General features: G+C 36.7%; 1 protein-coding gene across 3 annotated transcripts in view; it reads left to right on the forward strand.

Annotated features, from left to right (window-relative positions):
• Nucleotides 1-23,863, forward strand: part of SYT1 (synaptotagmin 1) — a 338,139-nt gene that overhangs the window by 55,197 nt on the left and 259,079 nt on the right. The window contains exons 1-2 of one of the 3 annotated variants that reach the window (XM_066183295.1): nucleotides 13,776-13,860; nucleotides 16,210-16,278. The exons of 1 other annotated variant lie outside the window; for it this stretch is intronic. The gene's annotated coding sequence lies outside the window, so the exon portion shown is untranslated. Of the gene's footprint in view, nucleotides 1-13,775; nucleotides 13,861-16,209; nucleotides 16,279-23,863 lie in introns of those variants that run through there. One more of the 3 variants, XM_066183298.1, reaches the window with a different exon arrangement.

Here is a 23,863-nt window from a genome sequence, read left to right on the forward strand (position 1 = left end):
ATTCTTTACATAATTTTATTTATATTCTCACTCAAATAACATACATTTTAGATTTTATGGATATCCCTCACACTGAAAGTGCCATAGTATCATTTGCATTAGGGGACTGATTCTCTCCTTCATTATGTCAGCTAGAGTAAATGGCAAAAATTGTGATTTTAGTCTCATACAGAGCCACTCAAGACTTTCTAGTACTTAGATAAAAGTGATATTTCCTGCCTAAAGATGGAGGGCCATGCGCCCTTGTGCTGATCAGGAGGGTGTGGAGGAAAGAGTAAAGTTCGAAGACCTTGTGGGAGTCCCCTTTGCCAGGGAGGTGGAAGAAGAGGGTGTCCTGCCAGCTGCTCCACAGTCCTTCCAAGTTCATCAGCGGAAGCCTCCCAGGGGAAGCAGGATAGCTTTCCAGGCAGAGGAGGTGTTTTCTGACTGAGCTCAGCTCTGGTTATGTTGCCCAGGGCATCTCAGAGCACTGCTGTGGGTTCTTGTAAAGGGGGCCCTGCCAGTTCAAGGCACCGAGCTGCACACCCTCTCTGCCCTTCTGGCACCACCTAAAGATGCCAGAGAGGATTGTCACCTGAGACACTGACCCCTGCTAGACGTGTGCACTTACCACCTTCTCCCATATAATTACTCTAGAAATAGATATCAATAGATATTGCTCTACATAATATAATGCTAAGCACTGGCAATTAACATAACTGCTTCCTATTTGTGATGTGCAGGGATACAGAATTGTATAGGTTTTCTAGATGTTTTTTTAGAAACAAAATATTCTTCTTACAAAATGAGTTATTTTAATTTATATTTCCCTGCAATTATCAATAACAGCAATCAGGTAGGTAGGTAACATTTTTTTGAAAGTTACATAGTTTGTGAAGCAATTGCATGCATTTTTATGTAGGCTTGCTTCATTAAATTCAAAATGCGTGTGGATTCATGTCCTACAGCAAATTTTTATTATGATTTAATTTAGCATTTCAGGCATTTCACTATTCAATATCTTGCTTTCTACATATGTATATTTAATATGTATAATTTTGATCTACTGCTATCAAATAAGCTGAATTAGTAAAAGGCAACACAGTATTCAAATAATTTTGCTTGATGAACACTTTAAAGCCTGTAGAAAATACAGTGGAAATGCTTAAATTCTCATTAAAATCTGTCTGTTTTACTCAGTGTTTTGCACAGTAATACACACTGAAGCCCTTTATTAGGTAATTTCTTGGGCAGTTTTCACAGTGGTAACATGGTTATTTATCTTTTATCTAGTGATACTTTACTGTAAAACATACATATAAATCTGTAAAAAGGAGGGCTTTTAATTAAGAAATCGAGTAGTATTAATTTTAAGCCCAATTGAAGTACTAAGCCAAAAACCAAGAGGGTATGCATTTAAATAGTATCTGTCCGGTAAAAAATGCTGTTCACATGAACACTGATCTCAGCTGCCACATTAGTTTTTTTTTTAATGGAGAATCATATTTCTTCCTTGGGAGCTGAATTGCTGTATCAGTGTTTCATTTCCTGAGTGGTAGAGGTTTGGACCAGATTACCTCAAATTAATCTGTATTGTCGTATGTCTTGGTCTGTTGGAGGGCTCTGCTGATGCTGGGGGTCTTCATGGGAGCAAAGCACAAAAATGCAGGTTTCTTCCTTGGAAAGGAACAAATAGTTTTATTTGAAGATGCCTAATAATGCTACCTAAAGTATTGAAAGTTCTGTTGAAGTCTTATAGGATCTTTTAGTTTAGCATGTTCAACTGGTGCTTCCTTAAAGGGGCATCACACCATTTAGAACCTTTATTTGTATCCGTGTATGTTTGAGCACTTTCATCTAAACTTCATTTTCCCCTCCCTTTTTTAAACTGAATGTCAAATACTGGGAAAATCAGATTTAATAGATACTGTTTATTTTAAAACTGTTGAAGTGTTGCAAAATGTAGTGAGATGGAGTATCAGCCTAGATGCTTAATTTTAGTTTTGCAGCATCCTGGGGTTTTTGTCCATTCCTTAATATGTTTCTGTACCCTTAACTTGAGGTGTAGAATGCTCTCTGTTTTTGCTTCCTTGGTGAATATATCTGAATTAGGCATTATGTGTAATTTTCTTAATTATGTTTGATTTGTGCTTATAATAGCATGAAAACTACCAAATAGTAAAATAACCTCTTCCTCAAATCAGATATTTTAAAAAATAAATGTATTACTTTTTTTTAAGGCTCCCTCCATGTCTTTAGATTATTCTCTTCATAAAGTAACACATTTGTAAAACACTTCGTGTTTGCATGAGGTTAATGCCTATATTAAAAAAAAAAAAGTGCTGATGCAATTTAATTGTTCATGCCATAGGGTGAGAGTCCAGAGGAGCAGCATTCTCTCTGGGGTGTTGGGGAGGCCTCAGTGAGCATCACCAGCCACCTCTGGGCAGCGCCTCCAACAGCAGTTGCTCACAGAACTGCACGTTCGCAGCAGCAAGGGAGCAGCTGCTGCCTTTGTGTGCTTTTGCAGCTCCCTTAACAAATGGCTGATTAGAAATTGAGCAAAAAATGATACTCAGCACAAAACAGGAAGGTGTCTTGTGCTTCTGAAGTGTGCACGTGACATGGTGAGAGGAAAAGGAGATGCAGTAGGAGGAAACATTGTCTCCCTAGAGAGATTTGGCTTTTTAGCGCCATGGAAAATGAGTCTTGTTTTGTATCATGGAAAGTCAGGTGCTGCAACCCTTCAGCAGCTTTTTTGGGAGGGGGCAGTGAGGGGAAGAAAAAAATCAAGATGTGTGTCTGAGGCAGTATTTTGGGGCTGTCTGCTGTGAATTGCTATAAGTAATTAAAATATCCTTTAAAAATGTCAAATTTCTTCTGTCATGTGAAAATACTCTGAGGTGAACACCAGTAGCTCAGTTTAGAGGTTTGTTGCAAGTTCAGGTGTAAATAATGCACATCAAATTAACTGCTAGAGAGCTGACCATGATCGTATGGATTTTCCCCTGAGCCTTGCTCGAAGTACTCCTCAGTTCCAGCTAAATTTCAAGGAAACCATGGTGGCAGATGCCTCCATTTGGTGATGAATGGCAACTCATGTGAATTTACAGGGAATAGAAGAGGATGTGGTCGATGAAACAGCTGGTTTTGGCCTAGGGCTCCTCCCTATTAATCCACCTGGGTACCTGATCTGCCTTTGAGCAAACAAAAGAGCAGAAGATACATCCTGGTTGAATAGAGAGGTTTGCAGAAAAGCGCCCTTGCTTATAAAAAGTAGGGATTGCTGTCCTACATTATCAGGTCACCTCATGCCATCATCTTTACCTGTCCATTTCTCCTGGAAATGTCAACAATACTTACCTTTGTCATAGAGATGCTGTGATGACTGCATTAAAAAACAATTTAGATTTGTTTGGAAATCTTTGGTGATCTTCAGGCCACAGGCCTCTAATTAGTCGAAGAGATTTTTTTCTTTGAATTATTGGCCCTTATACTGTTATACATAGTCAGTGGGGGGCCGTTTGTGTTTCAGCTACAACTGCCTCCTGATGCTGAGTAAACAGCACTTTTAAAATGCAAAATAAATTGTTGGCACCTGATGCTAGTTCAGAATTAACATTGTTTTAAAAGCCCTGGTGCTGTGCTCCTGGCTGCTCTGGCTTATTTCATGGCACACCAGGTATTGTAGAAGGTAGGGCAAGCGTGGAGAATGGGTTTGCACCCCCTCTCTCCTGCCACCCTCTTGTGCATATGAGAGACCTTCCTCAAAAGCCAGACCTCGGTAGGAACACAGTCCAGACTGTTTACATTGAGAAAACACCTCAATTCAACAGCTGTCAGGGAGCGGGTATTAATCATGCCAATATTCAGCAAGCCATGTGTGAGAGCTTTCTTGTTCCTTTGAGCTTAATATGGATAAAGCCAGTAAAGAAAGAGAAAATGGAAAAGGTGGCTTCACTGATAAGAAAACCTACCATAAACTCTGAATTATTGACAGTGTGTACCAGATTTGCCTCTGGAGTGTTTCATTAGTATTGTGTACTGCCTCTGCTGCATGTTAGCTTTCTGCTGACATGTCACCTGAGATAACAACATCATCTATTTAAAAGACTCAGGAAAGAGACAAATTAGTTTCCTAGTGTCCTAAGAAAAATGTGAGTACTAAATACATGCACAGTGTTTCCACACTCAGTGGAAATTGTTCTGTGTTTGCGATTTACACATTTTTCTTAGTAAAACCAAAAAAAGCCCCCAAATTATTTTTTCCTCAGAACATGTGACAGACTGGATCAGGGAGATAAATCTCATTCAGGAGATGAAGCAATGTACAATAACATTATGGGACCAGCTGCTCTCTTGGTATAATTTGCTGCATGGACTACGTTTGCGGAGCCCAACAAGGTCGAAACCAATTAGCTGATTAGAAAGTGCCAGAAATAAGATAGAACACTTAAGTGACAGCAGAAGTAAATGCAGTTCTCCAGTCATTTTGCTCAGCAATACTGATCGAATGATTTGTATGGAAAACAGTGAGCAGTATATTGTGCCTAAGATTACATTTATCCAACACCTTTTTTTTTTAAACTTACTTAAGATATCCTGATGAATTTGCAATACTAACAAGAGCAAATTCTGCAGATGAAATGGCAGATTTTAATAAACGGAACAGCTGAGTATCGATCTAAGTCAATACTCAAGAGCTACATAAAAGCAGCTACATAAAAGCTGAATGTTTTAATAGGTTTACCATAACAAGATTTTTTTTTTAATATTACCTCATTTAAATGTTAACTTGGGTTCAGTTATCAAAGTGTTTTTTAATCATTCTACATTTCTAGGGATATAGGATCAGAGTCATATATTGCACTTGCAAGCAAGATGGCTGGTGATGAGATGTGAACTACCCAGAAGGCAGCATTCAGAGCAAATGCTAAAAAAATAAATAAACAGAAAGTGGATTCTGGAGGGCTCTATGTTTTAAAGATACGAGCTGTACTTTTCAGCTCTCTAATAAGCTCGCAAAAGCTATAATTTGTCAAATTCTCTCTAGGCTGGTGCAGAAAAGCCCAAGGGCGGCAAAGAAATTGGGAATGATGGTAGGCTTTGTGCGTAGGGTCTACAGAAGCACAGCAGCACATCCCATGACACCACTTATATCCGTGGGTGCGGGACAAATCGCATCTTGGGTAGGAGAAATGAAGCCAGCCGGGTGTAAACAGAAGCATTTATAGCTCTCTCGTCACAGGCACTGCCATGACCTCAGCGTGGCTGCTGATACATATCCTTGAGCCCTGCTAGAGCAGAACATCTTTCATTAAGCTCCAAGCACCTATCTGGGCTCACACAAGGCTCTCGCTAGGATGGCTGTCTCTGTAAGCCAAGTCCAAATAGTTCCTGCAAATTCTGTGGTAAAGGAGGGAGAGCAATATTTTATTTAGAGCAGGTTGAATTGAAGGCACTGAGCTATATTCTTTCATCCCTTAACATGTATAAATGCTGTGTAACACTGCTGTCAGGAAGTACCGGGATATAACTGTAGTAAGTGGCATACTAAAAGAGGTGGCACAAGTGTGAATACCTGTTTGTTGTAGGGCAGTGTTCGAGACAGTATACTTGTGTACACAGTCACAGATAATTGTTTTCTGAATGAAGTTGTTTGTACATAGTTGTTTACTCTTTCTTTTGTGTTTGTGTAGCAATTGTGGATCTCTGATGTTGCTATTAATTTTGGCTTTTCCTTACATTTTGCTAGGGTTGAAACAGGCTCTAAATATCACTACTGCTAATGGTACCATTTTTTCACCATCTATTTGTTTTTTATATTTGGATTTTTATTAATTTCTTTGCAGTAAACTTTAAGTAACTACAAATAAAATAAGCAACTCTTGCAATAGGCAACTGAATATAAGGTGGCTTGGACTTTTTCTGGGGAAGTGCACAACTGACTTAAAAGAAGGGTGTTTAGTAAAAGTAAATGAATTTGCTAACTAGTTTTTGGAGCAATTTACAGCTCTTCCAGTCAGGTGCCTGGAGCTGTGAGCGGTGCAAGGTGCTAAATGGTCCAAAATATCAAAATATCAAATGTATAGAAAATAGGAAAATGTACAGAGGCTGAACCATTAGCCAGGATGCTATTCAGTCAACACCTAGATTACTAATTTAGCTTTGAAAATTCCTTCTCAAGATTCTCCTACAGTGGCTTTCTGGGTCAGTCCTTGGCTCTTCTTTTGGTCCGATAAAAAGTCCTGAGCTTGTTGTTCTGCCAAGGTCTCACTGACACTTACCCTTCCTTGCTCCTCAGTCATTTCTGCTCAGAAAAATGAAAAGGTTACTGCTCTTTAAATGTCCCTTCACAAGGGTCTGTGAGAACTGAACTGTCTAAGTTCACGTATCTGGTTAGGTAAGCCGCTTTCATTATGGAAAATAAATATTTGACTTTTGTCAGTTCTCACCTCCTCAGGAAGAAATTACATGTGTGAGCCTGTTTTGGAAAGTGGTCGTTAATGAAAGAGTGGAGCAGTGGTGTTACAAAGTTCTTTTGTCCCCTCCATTCAGATTTCATCAACAAACAGCATTTCTTATACTACATCTGAACAGTTACGTAAAAAAAGCAAAACTAAATTATCATGCCTGCAAAATTATTCTGTCTTTAATCTATTAGAAATGTAGATACATTGAGAAGGGGGTAAGTTACAGATTTGTGATCTCAGGAACTGCGGCTTTTTGGCTGGTGCTGGATAGTCTTTTTCTCATGTATTTTGACTTATATAAGGCAGAGTTGATATTCAAGTATATGAAAATGTCACTTAGCAGTTCAGTAATAAAATGTAGTTGAAATGGAAAGATCACAGATGTCTCAGGGGCTTGAAATTGTGAGTTCTACAAAAAAGTTAGGTAGATTGTTTTAACTAGCGCATTTAGTCTATGGAAAAACAGTATATGATTCTGTAAAGTGAAGACTTTAATTCTGTTATCTTCTGTTTATTATGCATAGCTTCTCCTGAAAAATAGTAGTTGTAGTTTAAGGAATTTTGAAAATATAAGTAAGGGATCTCCTTGGCTGAAAACTCCAGCTTCTTACTGTTTCAAGTAGCCCTTCATATTGATCCACCTTCTGTGCTTGTAAAACACACTGCAGGTATGTGTAGTCTTGGGAAAGGGATAGAAGCTGCATCCCTTTTTTTCTATTCCAAGGCTGTTACAGATTTTCATTGGTTTAATGTTTAGACTTTTTATTTTTTTTGTTTGTTTTTTGATTTGCAGCCTAACTTTATTCATGGCCACCTTATATTTATTTATTTGTTCTTATGCCAGCTGTGGCTCCTAGACTGAATAATTTTTGCTTCCTTTCACTATTCAGTTCCCTGGCGTATTTTCTCTTGACTTTCATTTCACCAGACCAGATATGCTTAAGGATTTTCAGTCTCTTTTTGTCAGATAGATTTTCCATTTCTCTGATCATGTTGGCACCTCTTTTCTGCACTTCTTCCAATTTAAGCTTATCATTCTTTAACATGAGTGAACAGGATTCTGTGGCAATTTAGAGATAGCAATGATTAGATTTTGCCCATATCACTATTTCCTTCTCTCCTGAAAAATCTTGTTTGATGCAGCTTAGAGTTGCATTGTCCATATAACACTCATACTTAAATCCTATGACTTATCCTTTTCCACCTCGGTCATTTTCAACTGATGCAATTCTGGCTTATGAAGAAATGATTTTATTAGTCCTTAGGGGGATGGCCTTGCCATTTATATGCTAGATTTTTATTTCATTGGTGTTATTCGTGTTCTCAGGGTCACAGGGTTCTTTGCATACAAATATCCCAATGCTCCTTGGTATTGATTGTCTCCCCAAAAATGAATTACCAGGATAGGTCACTAATATAGTACTGACACTTTGGCTAAAGTAGTTACAAAAATAACAAGATTTCTCTCAAGACTGGTCCTTCAGGAGCTCTCTTTATAGCTTCCCTCTTGCCTGAAACTTTCTAATAGTAATCACTTTCATTTCCCCTTTAGTTACTTACTGACCTAATATTTATGATTTTTAATCCTAATTTTATGTCAACTGAATAATGATTTCCCATATGGCATGATATGAAAAATGCTTATCTGAACTTCTGATATGTGAGGTCTCTCACATTTCCAGTGTCTAATAATCCCCAGAACCTTGAAGATAGTTACTGAGTTGATACAATGTGGTCTGCCCACTCATCCTCCCTTGGCCTGCATGTCTTTAAATTAAATAACTTACTCTGAGCACTTTCTTTTAAAAATACACATTCTTTAAAAGCTTTTCAGCCATCTGATGCTATAATTGCATTCTCCTCTCTCCTACTTTGCTGCCCTATACTATTCTACTCTCTTCTATACCTATAGGACAAGATAATGATCCTGCTACCTGAAATATCCTCTTCCTGTTCTTTCAGATTTTAGGCTGGGAATTGTTCTGTCACCCTCAGCTTAATCCTCTTGAGCCTTTCTTCTAGTTTTATAAGTAACTGGTCATTTGTATTTTTTACTCCTGTTACACATCTTCATCTCTGCATTCACTATTTTCACCTTAATCCTAAATTCTGTACCATCTTCACCACATTTTTATATACTTATCTTTTTTTTTCTTTTTGTATTTTATTCATACAGGTGAAAAATATTATTTGTTCTTATGTGCAGACATATTTATTGCTAATCCCGGCCCGTGTACATGCATATATTTGTTTAGGAATAGCAAATATTTTTGAGTAATAAAATATCTTTGAATTAAACAGTAGAACCCTCTAGATCTTAATCCTAAATCCCATACACAAATCTTTGAAGTAACTTTTTGCTTACAATACACTCTTTATATAGAGGGTTAGGCAGATATTCGAAGGAGCAGCATAATTTATTTGCTTAGGTTTAAGTTTAGCCTATCTGGTGCAAATAAAATTAAAGAGTAGTTTTCAGACTTTATATTACAATCTATGTTAGAAGAACACATTATTTTCTCTTTTATGTGCTAAGTCAACCTAATGTTCAGATTAAGTACAGTTTTGGAAGACTGAAAGGAGGAAACGGAAAATATCAGTCCAGTGGTAGCTGGGAGACTGTTCCCCAGACAAGTTAAATGAGTGAGATTAATAAGGATGAAATGAAGCACCCTAGAGTGAAAAAATAGACACTGGACACAGAGAGCAGAAATTAATGCAAAAGAGAAAAGAAAAAAAGAAAAAGAGCCATAAGAAAGGCCATCACTAAGCAGGAACAGACTGTATGGGGGAAGCAAGAGCTCAGAGGGTCATGGGGTTTGGGTCTTTCACTGGGGTAGAACTGTGTTTCCTGCTGTGAGAAGGAGGGTGACTGTGAAAGATTGCAATGTGAAAGATAAGGGGAGAAAAGGAAAAAGATTTTGAGCCTTGCAGAGAAAGTTGTTTACTGGAGGCAACCACAGCTTCAGTAGCACAGTGAAACAAAGCTCTAATATAAAGAAAGACAGTGTATACTAATGTACTATAGTGATTTATTCACCTGAGAGCACGCAGTGACAGTGAATTGTTCTTGACATGTTTGGGTTGTGTGAAAAGGGTGAAAGGGCAAAAAAAAGAGATCAAAGCCAAATTATAATTTACTTTTTATTTGTTTATCCAACATAAACATTGGAGTAACTTCTGCTAACTTTGTTGACCTCCTTTGTCTGTAGGATATAATGAATAGGGGGATGTTTTTTGCCTTTTGGAAGGGATATGGTGTCTTTCAAGCTTATGAATAGGTCAGGTACTCCATAATATGTTGCATTGCTTTCCAGATACTGGGCTACTAATCTGATTTTAATTTTCATAATTCAGTACTAAGAAAAATTCCAGCTGCTTTTGTATGGATTTTGATAGTAGGTGCTGTAATCATAGTGTAAAAGTCTTCAGTATATTAATTTAATAATACGGACCAAAATCCAGAACTTCATGCCTTGAGAGATCATAGGGTTTCTTTAGAGGTTTCCTGCCTTTTTTTCCTTTTATTGCTATTATTATTACTATTATTATTATTGTTATTGTTATTGTTTTCTGTTATTTTGGTGAACAGTGTTGCATCATTACATTTGCATGGTCAGGAAAGGAGTCATGAAGGGTCATGGGTAATTTGGGTGTCTGAGATCTGTACAGGTGCATGTGTGTGCCTGCATTTGCCAAATTTCTGTCGAATCACATGTACTGCGGAGAGTAGGATGTGTTTTAGAGCAGAGGTGACCAAGCTTTCACAAAGGTTCACTGGCTCCTTGTTGGGGTATCTTGTTGTGTAACTTAGAAGAGTCCTTAGCTTGTTCAGGACTGCATGCTGTAAGGAATCCATCATGGTGCTTCTTCATCCTCTTTGTAGTACCAGCTCATTCCTCCCAGAAGAAGTGTCAGAGCTGTGCTGGGCATGTAGCTACTAGGCAATTGACTGGGGCAAGACACTTTGGTGTCTTCTTGAGGGGTGGAAAAGAGTTCAGTAAATTTTAATGAAATGAAACTGATTATGTAATCTTCTAGACAGTGCTGAACATCCAAAGTAAGTGAATGAAAGTTTTAAAACAGAAGCTTAACTCTTGTGCTTGTTGGAGAATCTCATGGAGCTCCCAGCAGTTCCTGCTACGGGGCTGCTTTAACACCTCGTCAAGAAATGTAGATCAATCATTTGTGGTGTTTATTGTATATAATGAACAAAGATGCCAGTGGCATAGGAGTCACAGGAGATCAGTTTAAGACAAGAGGTAGCAGATGAATATAACAGTGAAAGGGGGAACAAGTCCCAGGAAACAGATTTGATAGAATAAACATAAGGTCAGTTTTGATCATAGCCAGAATTACACAGCTCCTTTCTGCAGCTTTTGTGCTGAGTAGGGTTTGGCCAGGCTAGTAGTACTACTAACTGCTTTAATATGTTCTGTTCTTTGTAGACACTGTTTTAAGGCTCTAAATTGAGTCAGGAACCACTATTTGGGGTTTTTTTTGCCTTTTTAGTGGCCTCTACATCATTGAGAGGACTTAGGAAATATAAACTTAGGGTTTTCTTGTTTTCCTTAGAAGTTTAATTTATAATAAAAAAATAACTAATGGCAGCTGTGTCACAGAATCCTACTTTCACCAGGAGAATATATTTTCTGTAAGTGATTTGTTGTTCTCATAATTTTAAGTATTTACAAAGGATTCCTTTTAAGGGTTAGTTAAGTTATATGGGGGGAAAACATTTCACTAGCAAGTAAGTTCCCAGAGGAATAGTAACAGCAAGAAACCCTGTTATGGTAATAGGAAGGTTTATAGCTATATGAGTCTATATGGGAGTCTTATGCAAGCCCCTACTCTGATAAATCACTGAGATATTAGATTATGCTGAAAAGGATGATGATGCTCAGCTGACTACGTTTACAGCTGCATCAATAGTTAAGTCAGTCCTAAGGAATTATACAGATGTTTCAGTGATTTAAAGGAATAGAATAAAAATGCACTTCTTTCTGAATGGCACGCCAGTTTAATGAATAATGTTGAGAATGGCTGTTAAGAAACAGTATGTAACAAAGTAAATTCTCTTCACTCAGCTTTAACACTGTAATTAAAACACAAATGCTATTTATGGAAAAATCTGTTGTTAAAAAACAATTACAGTAGCTTGTTTTATTCTGTTCTTTCATTGAAAGACAATAAGGAATGTTATTGAGTTTTTCTGTTTTCAAGTAAAATGCTATTGAATTTTTATACATGATTATTTTGCTCATTTTCTCCTCCCGTCTGTCTATTTCACCTTTAAATTTTAAAGAGCTATTTTTTCCAGAAATAATTGGGTCATTTTTAATTGCTGTCAGCAATTTGTTAGTTAGAGTAAAGCTTACTCTAGTTCCAGTCATGGATTTGTGAAAGCTTCCAGTATTAACTGCTGCAAATAGCTTTTGTGGCAGCACACTGTTCTCTTCTCCACCCCAGCTTGCTGGACATCCATTTCCTCTCTATTTAAATGAAGGTGGAACATCCTGCCCTGAGATATTGCATTCTCGTTATACTAGTTTTTTTTCTGGGCATGATATTCAAAGAATAGATAAAACCATGCCAAAATAGTGATGGCTATTTGTATATTCAAATATATCCTAGTATATCCAGATGTATCTTACATTATAAATCCTTATTTTCAGGACTTTAATAATGCATATTAGAATAGCCATATCAGAAGGGTTTCATATTTTCAAATGGATACACTTCAAAGTAAGCTCTACACAAACACAGCATTGTAATTAGATAACATGTCACTGTTGTGCATTTTGTTCGTTTGTTTTTCCACTGCCTCGATAATTATTGTGGTGAGATGATCTCCTTATTTACTGACATTCTGTAGGACCACACCAGTAATTCACCTGAAATGACTGTCTGCAGTCTTACAGGGTCTTACTGCTGAGGCTTTTTGAATGCTAATGTAGGTCATAATTAATCAATAGTGATTGTGCAAAACATGAAACATTTATGTGATCTTCGTAACTGGCACCTAAATTCTCCACAAGAGACAGCCTGAAATAGTAGCAGAGCTGTCTTTGTATCTCTCTGTTGTAGGCTTGTCCTGTTTGATGTGCTGGCGAGCTTGCCCTAAATAATCTCTGAGGTGAGTTGTTTGGATGTGTCATTTCAAGTGAGTATAGCTTTGCATACTCCTGTAGCACATAAAAGAATAGAATACTGAAAGAAATTCTAAATAACATACAACAGAATATGGAATATTCTTTTCTGCTAGTCTTATAGAAGCAGCACTTTAATCTGTCAATTAATATTATTTCTTGAAATACCACTTTCAGTAGTTAATAAAGAAAAAGCTTTATGTGCTTATTCAAAGACTGGTGGTTTGCTTCTTGTGTAAAACACAGTCTTAAGCTTCTTTTAATGTTAAGAACAAGCACATTCTTTTCTCATCTGTTTATGTTTTGTCGTTATACCTTCATTAGGATGAGTTTATAGCTTACATTCTTTGTTCTAACATTTTTACTACTATGTTTCTGCTTGGTAGGCATTACAGTGAATTTTCCAACGGAAGTAGAACTTAAAAGTGGCATTTTACTTAAAGTAACTGGGTATTGTGTCCTGATACTCCAATGCCAAAGTCAGTATGTGTTTAAACCCTTTGGTTTATTGCTGTAATGTTTTTCTTTCTTTCAACTACATATTTGCACAGTACCCAGCACTCTAGGACTCTGATCTTAATGAAATCTCAGAACTCAGCTGAAAAAAGAGTGAGTATTTATTATCTGGGCAAAATATGAAAGGGAGGGATCTGGGTTCCAATAAACGCATGTAAAATGAAGTAAGCAATTCCCTCCTCACTCTTGTCCACCCAAAAATCAACCCACCAACAACTGGAGGAGCAGTTAAAAAATTAATTTAGGTCCTTAATTCTTCAGATGCACATGGGAGACCGATTGGTTATCAAATTCATTAGTGTTCTTTTAAGTCAGCGCTGACTCAATACTGTGTCTACAAGAACTAATCTATGCAATTAATTTGTAACTCTTCCTTAGGAGTGCTTAAAAACTGAAATCACATGAAGCTGAGGGAAAGATTTCGTATACCATAAACATTATATTGCATTATATTGTATAAAGGTAATGATCTAAAACTGTATGGATGCCAGGAGGAGCAACTCTGCAATTGCAAAACCTGAAGATGAAGCTGATTCTGTTCAACCTAAGATGTTGGTTTTTTCCAAAAGATAGAGCTAATAAATTTTTCATACCCTAGTTTAAATTTTGCTTTATTGCTTGGAGTGATAAATTTTGATGTTCACTTTTAGGAAAAAGAAATTTCTGACTGACAAAAGACTGACATTATTAAGGATATTGTTAAGAAGTACTGGAGGTATTGGAGGTGACCTAAGTTAAACATGGTAGGTTTTGCTGAAATGACTAACGGTAATAGATGCCTGACTCCTGTGAAAGTTGCTGGAAGTAAGGTGCTTACTCATTTAGATGCTTTTATAATCTCCGTTAGGTGCTTTTGTGCCTCTTTAGACATGTAAATACTGCATCTGCTGGTCTAAACAAAGAAGTGTATGCACTGGCAACATTTACAATGACAGAAGTCAGGTATGCTTTGCCTCAAATCAGTGGGCTTTGTTCATTTATGCCTCTGTCTGAAGATACTGTAGATTTAATCAGTTTGGTTGCCAGCTGACAAAAAAAAATTCAAGTGAGAAATTATACTTCAGGGAGACAAATAAATGTTTTTTGAAGATGAGGAGGCAAAAACTAAAATCACTTTCATATGACACAAGACTGTAAGTGTGTGACGTATCTGGGTTAGTTTCATATGTAACAATACCTGATGCTAAATACTTGGCCAAAAAATAGAAAATGGGAACCACACAATACAGAGCTTTTCTGTTTGACATCAGTTCCATAGTACAATAGAACTTATCATTTGTAAGCTTGTCTGGTTTTCAGTAAAAGACTGAGAACAGTTTAATCTGTCCTGATACATGGAACAATATGGTGCAGGTGGTTTAAAAACAAAACAGTTAAACAAGCAAAATTTTACTTAAAATACCTTATGATTCATCAACCAGTCTATGCACACTGTCAGTTGTGCCTTTCTGAGCAATTATTTATAGACTATTTAAGTAGCCTGGACAGCATGTGGAACTGCTCAGAATAATACTGTATTATGAATTATTTCTTCAGTTTCTTGCAGTTCAATATGGACTGACAACACAACAGTGAGTCAAGAAAACTGCTGGTTTTTTGAATGCAATCCAATATAACATTTATGCTGGAAATTAAGTTTTGCCTCAAGTAATGTTTCTTCCATGTTAAAATATTCCTGAAGTAAACTATGAAATTATGTGAGAAACAGAATTACTTACTTAATTTTATTTAATCATATTTCTACTTCTTTTTACATATGTGCTATCACAAACTTTAGAAGTTGCATTTCTATCAGTAAGGATCACTACTGAGTTCTTCCCTGCATGATTCCTATTTAAGCACGAAACACCAACTTGGAAACACCAACAGACAATGTGATGGAGAAGTTCCTTAGTAGACTGAATGCTAGTTGAATTTTTTAGGGAAATCAAAGAAATGTATGGAGTACAAGGAAGCTGAGAGATGTCAAATATATCAGGAGTGTCAAGAACTGGACAAGCTTTGACAGGCTGTAAATTAAGGGAAAGGAATTCCAGAAATTAGGAAGGAAAAAAAAAAGAGGGGAAAAGAGAGATGGACATGGTTATGGACATGAGGTATTTAGAAAGTTTATTATGTACTACCTGGAGCAAAGAAAGTTGAGTAACTTTTCTTGTGCTGCACTTTGGAAAGTGGAATGACAAGAAGATGAAAGTGAGGCTGGTAGCCTCAGAGGTGACATCTGGTTTGAGGACTATGACCTCAGTAGTTGCATTTAGACTGCATGAGTAATGCTTTTGGGCGTCCTGGTTGCTTGTTCATCAGCGTGCCTGGAAACCAGGATGGAAATGGTAAGAGAAAGAAAAAGAGGGAAGGTCACTGCGTACAGTTAGATACCATTCTGTTTAACTTGAGACATGAGCTGTGTCTGAGCATCTGTATTGAGTCTGGGTCAGATGGAACTAACTTCCTTCATCGCAGCTCAAATGCTGCTGATTTAGGTTAGTGACTAAAACAGTGGTAACACACCAGGGTTTTACCTATTGCAGAGCAGCACCTGCACAACAAAAAGACCTATTCTAACTTTGCCCATGAAAGTAGGCTGGGGGTGAGAGTTCAAAAGCTTGGGAGGGAACACTGCCAGGATAAGTGACCCAAATCGACCAAAGGGCTGTGACTTAGAATGTCATGCTAAATGATAGAAACTGCAGGCTGGTCTTTCCAAAGTAGATGTTGCTTGGAGGCAGTTTGAGCACTGGGATGCTGGTGAGAGGGCCTTTGTTTCACTTGCTTATTTTTGACCTGTTTTTTTGCTTTCCTTTTTAAATTGGCTTTTTCTCAGTCCACAAATTTTTTCTTGCTTCTGTGGCTCCCCTCCATGCTTGGAGGAAGTGTGAATGGCTGGCTAGTGGGGACTTAATTTTTGGCCAGGGTCAACCCACCGCAGTGTCTGAAGCTTCAGTGTCCTTCTGAATCCTACTGTTCAGAGATAGTCAGAAAGCTGTCAACTAGAAATGAAGCAGTAGTGTCAGTGTATCTATAGGTGAAAAAAGTTTTTGATTGAAAAATCAAAAACAAAATAAAAAAGTAATATTAATACAAATGTTTTACAGGAACTGATTATTTCAGTGCCCATTTGGGGGTTTTGGACATTTTTATGGGATTGTGGTGTTACTTTTCTGGTAAGTAAAATTATCTGTATCACTTAAAATTTTGTTGCAGGTTTCCAGTAAGCAGTTGCTTTTATGATACATTACTTCACACCTTTTAAGCCTGATCATCTAATTCTTAAAAATGTCAGGAAATCTGTAGAAAACTAAGTAGACTTTTTATCTGCCTATAACAGTGTTTTGGATCTTTTCAGTATTATTTTTGAAGTAGTGGCTTAAAGACTGATTGAACCATTGGTCATGACATTTTGCTCATTACTTCGGGACCATCTCAGTGAGTACAAACTTTTGGTACTCAAGTAGTCAACCAATACTAAAGTTGTATCTGCTTATTTACTTTCTATTTTGAGTCTTGAGAGAAACATTAGTATCTATCATACATACTTCATGTTTTTCAGAATGTCTCGTTAAGGTGCAAACTAAAAGACTAAAAACTATGACTCACCTGCACCTTCGTATAGGCACTACAGACTAATTTCCTCTCCTGTTAAGTGACAGGCACTTAACAGGATGGCTTGGTTATTAATACATTTATGTTCACAAATTTATATGCATATAATATGTGTGAAAGTTAACAATAGAAGATGCAGACTGAAAAATATGTGGGCCTGGTACTCTTTCCTCTACCAAGGCAGAATTATCTGTGCTATGCATTTGTTTGTCTGAACTAATTATATAATCTTATGTTTGTTGTAATCTGTATCATTCTTGTTGAAAACCTGGTTTCAGTGTTGTGAGTTGGATGCAATATTCCCATGTGTTCCTGTTTCCAAATAAGTGCAACTCTAAAAACTGGCTATCTAGACTGTGTTGCCCAATTGGGCTGTAGGAACTCCAAGCTTAAAATACAAATCATTCCTACTCTTAAATGACACTTTCTTGGAATTTACTATAATTTGACTGCTTTATGTGGGCACCTATTCCTGGTTAGGATGTAGATTCTGACAAAGAAGCTTCCTGGAAAGTGGATGATAAAGACGTGATGATGAACTTGTCCCTCGTTCTAAATGCAAACATCAACTTTCAAGGGAGCTAATTAAAATCTTTATCTGCTCCCTAGTTGCAAGAGAGCTCTGCCTGGGTGTGTGTGATAAGTTTATGCTGATAGAGATTTCTAATTTGATTGGGGTTTTTTTTTCCTGATTTTATAAGTACAGCTTTTTTTTTTTTTTTTTTTTTTAATGTTCATAAGTCTTTGCCAGAGGAAATGGCAATCTTTGCCTTAAATGTTGCAGTTGGGAAACAATGTTTGACAAGTGGATTTGGATTTTTTTTTTTCCTTTGTGTATGTGGGAAAAATGGCAACCCAGCTCATCAAAGCTGTTTGTGAAGGAAAATACTTCTTTCCAACCTAATTGGCTAATGAACTATTGTTTTGAGGAGAGCTGAGTCTGAGGTAGTGTACAGGATTCTGATAAATAGCTTCTATTTTTGATAAATGAGCTTCTATTACCAGAGTTTTGTGAAGATTGTTTTGTCATCTTAAAAAGGACATGCTAAGTTTTCTAGATATAGAGGGGCATACTGTGCATCAGCTTGATGCTGGCAAAGAACATTAAACTCTTAATCTGGCATTACAAGTTGTCAGCTGGTCACGTTAGTTGACTTTAATAATTGCTAGTTGAGCAAGCCCACAGATCTGGAAGACCGAACATCAAAAACTTGCCCTTACTTTGTCAACTTGTTAACTGTATGTCCTTAAGTTAGTTTAACTTGTGGCATGAAAAAAACCCAATTGTTCCTTCTTCAGAGAGTTCTGTATGAGATATTTTGTTTGATATCTTTCATAAATTAAAGGTTATGCTCATAGTTTAAGCTGGAAATTGTTTTTAGAAGCAAGTAAATGAATTGATCGGTGTGGAATTAGAGGTCATGAAATTAGTGTGGTATGAGATGTAGGAGTTGGCACAGTGTAAGGAGATGAAATTTTTTCGATCTGTAGTGAACTATTGATTCTTACTTTCAATTGAATGCTTCAGCATTCAGCATTCATGTGGAAGAAAAATGTTTACAGCAAAGAAAGATGTCTGTCACAGTCTGCTTTTGCTATAGTAAAAAAATGTTAATGATCAATGAAGCAAAAGCAGAAAGAATGTTGCTAAGTAACATCTATACATAATTGAAGTGGAAGCAGGAGTGTGATATTTACACAGAATTTAAATTGGGAACCAATAAAGTAGGGTGCTAGTTGAAATAATGTTTTTGTCTTCTTGTCACTGAAGTGCAGACCGAAGTATGTATTTGCCCATATGTATTGTGTGCTGGTTTTGATTAGGAAGTAGAGAAATGGACCGAAATTTCCTTCACTAATATTGTATCATTTTAATAGATTAACAAGAATTTCAGTGCAAGTTCTTCTGGAAGAAAATATCCCCAAAAGGAAGGTAAAAAAATATCCTGAGATGAGAGACAGGAAAACTCATGTAAGCTTGAATACTGACATGTGGGACCAGGCGCGTTTTTTTTTTTTAATGGTGACAACTCAAAGATGTTTGGCACATGTCACCAAGGTCTTTTTTTTATAAATGTCTAGCTGTGTGCTACCATATGGATACCTAAAACAACACACAGGGAAAGAAATATTTTGCAAGTTGCAATTACCAGATCAGACAGTTCTGTGTGTTCACATGACTCTGTACTGCAGTCACTTTCTGTTCTGCTCTTGCTTTACCAGATAAAATGAAGCATAGTTCCTCCTAGGTTTTAGACCGTCCTATTGGATTCTGTGTTTACACTTGTCTGTCTTATGCTTGTCTATGCCGTGTAAGGAAAGAAAATTAATTTACTATTATTATTATTATTATTATTATTATTATTATTATTATTATTATTATTATTATTAATTTTTCCTCTTTCACCATTCTGAATTACAGAAGCCACTAATAATGAAATTAAGATCATGGACATACCCAGTTTAAGCCATACAAATTTGTTCAGTACAAGTGATCTCACTTACAGTACTAAGGACGGGTGGGTGATGCAGATGTGTCATGCAGTGGTTTTGACTAATTCCTGGAATATGAAGGCATCAATTTCCTTGCCTTTGCTTAGGATGAAGTATAAACAAATTCAGATCATGTAATTGAAATGGAAGAATGGTTCAAAAAATTCAGACCGGGGATTCTCTTAGCCTTGGATCTACAGTGTTAAGCATCTTATCTCCAATAAGCCATGGCAGATTTCCAGAGAAGAGTAGAGTAAGAATACACCACATCTCAAGAAAATTCCCAGCCTCCAACTGTGTTCAGCTCAAGGGATTTCCTAAATCTGGTGTGATATCACCAGCTCTCACTGAATCTCTTTTCTAAATTTGTGTTAAGTTTCCCCACACAGCTTTTTAAAATTTTCTTGTGCCCCGTAATATATTTCTGGCAGTTTCATAGATCTTTCACCTGTTGGGCAGAGAACCACTTTCTTGTGTTTGTTTTGCACTTTGCTCCAGCTTCCTTTAAAGTTGCTAGTTTTCCTGTATGCATTATGCCAAACCTAAAATCATACAAAGGTAGAGTTTGAGTCCTCTGTCCTGATAAAAATTATTGCAGAATATCACAGAAACCCAGCTTCGCCATTGAACTTACTTACAAACAGCTTTACAGAAGGAGAGTATAATTTTTAAAGCACTAAGGGGATAGAAATTGCCTGATGATACTTTTCCTCACAAAACCCTATTGCGTACCTGGTCAGCATGAACGATAAAAGGCACTGAGATCAATTAGCCTTTGTTTTTTGTTGTGTGGTAGGTACTCATACTTAACACAAGTTATGCTAGAAAACTACAAGGATAGTGATACAAGCTGGATTTTGCGGATAATTTGAATAACAGCCAACATTTAGAAGATGAGAGGGAGATCTGATAAAAGTAATACAGGCTGGAATGATGTCTGTATTCACTTCTTATTTTAGTCATTTATCATGTAACAAAGACTTCATAACATTTCTTGGGTTGAAGCTTAAAATTTATGCTTTGGTGTAATTAACAATCATTTGCAGTAAAATGAAGAGATCGTCCAAATCTCTGCATATGTTGCCTGATAAATTTAGGTCAAGGCTGACTGAAAGATCTTGCTGGTCTAGATTGTTAAAGACTTCTGTGGTTATTTCAGAGTGGGCATAACTTCAGTATGCTTCAGAATGAAGGAGATGGTTTTTGTTTAGTACTGGAGATAAGAAATACCATCAGAAGCCCCTGAAAAAGAATAAAAATTACTACTGTCTTCCAAAAATAAAAGAAGTCTGCAGTACTGGGAGTTTTGGTCCTTTTTTATTTTCTTGCCTGAATAATGATGCTCCATGGAATTATTCAGTCTTTTTCTATGTTTCTAATTATTCTGAACTTTTGAAAAAGAGAGACCAGTGCACACAGTGGAGAGATACATTTTTAAAACTAACTGAAGGCCTTAAAGAATGTGTGAATTTTGTTCCTCAACAGTTTGTGTTGGTAATAAAAGTACGTTGCACTACTAAATTGTGTTATGAGCACTGAATATTAGGACCATTAGGTCCATTAGGACGGAGAAGAACTAATTCATTAAAAATATACTACTAGCTTAGTATCTTTTTATGCAATTAATAAAGCAAGACATGGCAGAACAAAACAGCTCCTACCCCCAACCTCCATTTTGTTTGCATTTTGTATCTCCATAGATGACACATGAAGGTTTTCCACAGACAGTATTAGTATTCTGGCAAGCTCTCACTTGTCATCTGTAGACCACCAAAATGCTGACAGATGCACTGTTTTACAGAAATGCAAAAATTATGTTTTTGTTTCTGTATGTATTCTGCAAAACCCCAAACCATTCAGATATCTCCTTGCTACTCTGTTCCAGCTCGCTCGAGCCATCTGCTTGGTTTGCCTGCTGCATTTGGTCTCATTAGTCATGTTCACATGTACTTTAGGCTGCTTAATTTCATTATGCAAAGTATTATGCACTGTTCATCCAATAAGTGAGAGAGGTTCATTCTGCTCCCTAAGGGACTTGTAAAAAGAAGTTTTAAATCTCTAAGAAAACCTAAAAATTCTTGTTGAAACATGGTTCTTGCTTCATTGTTACCTATATTAAAGCATACTAAAACTTACTTTATAGATTTATCTTTTTCTGACTCCCAGATGTTAATTCCTGTCTCCTTAGAAATATTTACATCTAACTAGGATTTTTCAACACAGTTAAGATCTCAGCACAAAACTACACGTCATATTTGAAAGTTTCCTTTTTGGCAGATTTAGGTTTTCTGCCTAGCAGTGAGATTGCCAGTTCTGGCAGAATGTGTTTGTGACCATGCCTGTGAATATTCACTAGAATTAGCAGAATCATAAGCCGTTTGAAAAGGAAAATAATTCACAGAGGGAAGAGGGATCTGTTAATGAAACAAACATGAAAAATCTCCATCTGCAGTCATTGCTAAGTGTGCTCTGGCTTCTCAAAACTCTGTAGACTGACAGCAATAAACTCTAGCGTCCCTATTAGCCAATAGACTTTTTGTTGCAAGATGAAAAAGATCTAAACAGAGTTTCCTGTGATGGCTTTCGGTACTCCCTCTGTGTGTTTTCCCAGCTAGAACTCTGCCAGGACCCCAGTGGACAGAAGAGTACTAGAAAACTGGTCAGCTTTGAGCTGAGGAGGGAATGGCTGAGGCTTAATGAGCAAAGGCAGTGGATTAATAGTCAACCTGGATAATGAGAAGGGGCATAAAAATTGGACATGGAATGGGAAACTGGGACTGACTAGACAAAAAGAGTCAGAATTGGCAGGGAGCTCTAGAGAAGACAGATTTAATACGGAATTGGATATCTGGACAGCAGATGTAGAGCTGCCAACATAACTGCCAGTGGTATCAGCCAGTAATCCTAGCTCGAGAGAACTGGGGATAGTTTAGAAATGAGCCAGGAAGGCAGGAAAATGGAATTTATTGTCTTGGATAAATGTACAATATATGCTACATGCTCTGAAAAAAAAAAAAAAAGGTGGAGAGGAAATAAGGATCCATTATTTGGTGTATAAAATGAGTGGATTTTTTTCCTTAAAAAATTAATCGTGAAAATAATTATTTTATTTTAAGAATCTGCTCTATAAGGTATATGAATTCTAGAGCATTCACAGAATAGGAGGGGTAAAGCCCTTAAATTCCTTATAAAAACAACCTAGGCACTGAATAAGCATAGCTCCCCACAAAAAAATTGTGACTCAGAGACTGTAATAAAGCCTCAGAAATAGACTGAATTAAACTTTGACTGCTTGACATTGCAGTGATGTTCTTTTATTAATGTTGTGGTTTGCATCTAATGAGTTTAATTTCACTTTGTTGTTTTGATAAATAAAGATATTCTATCCAGACAGCCACAAGCTACAAAATAATTGTTGACTGTGAAAGTCAGAACATTTTTAACCAGCTTTTCCTGATAGTTATTTCATTAAAACCCTAGGTCCTGGAGTAATTTAAAGGCTTTAGTCTTTCTTTCCTTTTCTGATAGAAAAGACACATTATGTGGAGCTGTAAATTCTTGTACCTCCAGACTTTGGTGAAATTGGTACCTCTAAATTCAATGCAGTGCACCTTGCTGATTTGGACTTTAGTCCCGAAAAAATAGAAGGCGAGTAATAGGTATATACATTTACAGAAAATTCCATCATCTTTTCTGTATTGATTTGTACTTAACTAGTGAAAAATGAAAGCTTCCAAAGTATTTAAAATACTTTTAATGAATTTTTGATTTAATTCAATCCTTTGGCTGTTTAAAAAAAAATCTTTTTTTGAAATTTTACAGTTTTAAATATTGCCATGTCCAACAAAACTAAATACTGGTAGTACTTCCTCCTAAGGACAATAATCAGAAATGCTACATATAAAATGTGGGGACTGAGGGAAGGCTTTATGGTATGTGATTCAGGTACTGGGCAAGGATTCAAGGCACTTAGAACTGAGAAAGATCCTTGAACCAGACTGCTGTGACTTTCACCATATTGTTTAATATTTGTGTACTTTAACTTTCATCTGTAGAACAAATATAGTGATATAGCTTTACTCCTATCCTTTACTGTCTAACGGATTTGATTTATAAAAATCTTAAAGATGTCTAACAGTCTTGTTCAAACAACTTCCAGCACACTGAGCATTCAGTCTTAACTGGAGCTTCTAGTTGTAGCTGTGGGGAAAACGTCATGTGAATTCTTTTAATTTACCAGAATAGGAGACTCTATAGAAGGCAAATAGAAGAACAGAGAAGGAAAAAAAATCTAGTATAATCTGAATAGTTCTAGGAAATTTTTTTTGAGTCTAAGATTAAATTGACTGATGCCACTTTTCCCCCTAAATCCAAACTGTTCTGAAATTGTCTGTGTATAGAAGTTAAAAAATGTTCAAGTATAAATCTGTGTTTTTCCAATATCCTGTGAATTCACTGAGCATGCTAAGTTAAGGAATCTTGTGGCTTACAGCAGTAGAAAAGCATGATGTGAGATCATTACAATTCACTTTACTTGGCTCACTGATGATATCTACAGGAATATATAATATTGGAGCACACTAAGAAAACAGTCCAGATCAGTCCATGATGAAGAAATCTCGTCCACATGTTTTTCTTCTGTGTCTCTTAACA

The sequence above is a fragment of the Chamaea fasciata genome, unplaced genomic scaffold (genome assembly GCF_029207755.1).
Source record: "Chamaea fasciata isolate MVZ Bird 193981 ecotype frontalis unplaced genomic scaffold, bChaFas1.0.hap1 SCAF_5, whole genome shotgun sequence".
Classification (NCBI taxonomy): Eukaryota; Metazoa; Chordata; class Aves; order Passeriformes; family Sylviidae; genus Chamaea; species Chamaea fasciata.